This window comes from Molossus molossus, unplaced genomic scaffold (assembly GCF_014108415.1).
Source record: "Molossus molossus isolate mMolMol1 unplaced genomic scaffold, mMolMol1.p scaffold_m16_p_14, whole genome shotgun sequence".
NCBI classification, from domain to species: domain Eukaryota; kingdom Metazoa; phylum Chordata; class Mammalia; order Chiroptera; family Molossidae; genus Molossus; species Molossus molossus.
Window position 1 is genome coordinate 46,711,932 of NW_023425349.1, and position 1,561 is coordinate 46,713,492.

Sequence of the window (1,561 nt, forward strand, 5' to 3'; positions counted from 1 at the left end):
TTCTAGCCACCAGCATCATTAAAAATTCCTTTAAGAATGTTTATTTTCATCTCATTATAAAAGTATATTAATTATAAAAAAAGTTTTAATGTAAAAGCAAAAGCAGAAAAAATAATCACCTATATTTCCACCAGTGAGCAATGTTAATTAACATCTTAATGAGTACACATTCAATGTTTCTACTGTTAACATTCATCTGTCTTTTATATGGTTACATGGTTAATTGTGATGCTTATTTTTTAAATTTATGTTTAATATTGAAGAAGCTTTATAGAGTCCATTATATACTGAAACTAAATAAAACTAAATAACTTTCCCAGTTAAAAGACTGAAGGCTGAATTCTGTTTTGCTCACAGAAAATGAATTATAACACAACATAGCAGAAAATGTCACATGTCTAGTTTCAAATCATAGGAATAAGAAATTACAAAATAAAAATTTAATCTATTTTTTATGTTTTTCTTTTTGGCACTTTTCTATATTGAATTTAAAATATAGTTTCTAATTATAAAATAATGGTAACCTAATATTTCAAATTGACATAAATTATTGAGTCATTTCTCAATTGTTGGATATTTAGCATTGTACAGGTTTTTCACGGTGGCAAATAACATGCTATTAAAAAATATCTGCACAGATTACTGGTTTTCTTCTTTAATTACATTAAAATTTTTCAGAGTAGCACGTGCTTGGTCAAAGAGTATAATCATTTTTACATACTTCAAAGATTAAGTACTAAAAGAGCTCATGGACATGTTCAACAGTGTAGTGATTGCAGGGAGTGAGGGGGTGGATGGAGGTGGAGGACTTCTAACTATCTTGCACTTGGTGATGATTAGGGGGGATAAATGGTGATGGCGACAAAACAAAAACAGAGACATGGAACAGACTGACAGCTGTCAGATGGGAGGGGCAGTGACTGGATAAAGAAGGTGAAGGGATTAGCTGAAGAACATATATGCATAACCCATAGACACAGGCAACGGTGTGATGATGGTGAGAGGAAGGGGGAGTGGGGATGGGGTGGCGGTGGGCAAAGCAGGGTAAAATTAGGATATCTAATGTCAACAATAAAAATAAAATTAAAAATATTTTTTAAAAGATTAAATGCTATACTAAAAAATGTGTGTTTCTCCAACATGAGCTGTGTAATAAGAGTGCAGTAGGTTTATCACTGGGTTTCTAAGTCAGTCACTAAGTATTCAGGTAGGCTTCTTTGGTTTAAGAAAAATCATTAAAGGTAATAATACTTATTTCCCAAAATCAAGGATAATGCTGCAAAACAAGAATTCTATTGCAGCCAGCCACCCTTTATGATATTCTAGTTCTCAAATTATTTCATTCCTTGAAGTCAAGGATTATTATACCAATTGCAAATGATATCAGATATCTGAAATCCTAAAATAGGCTTAAATTTAATGTAAGTATTAAAAGAATGAGATTTGGACTCTATTTAGTCCTTTGCAGACAAATACCATTTCTAGCTGGAATTTTCCATTGATTTCTGTTATATTCCTAAAGTCTGCAAATAATAGCATAACAATGGATTACACTGAATTC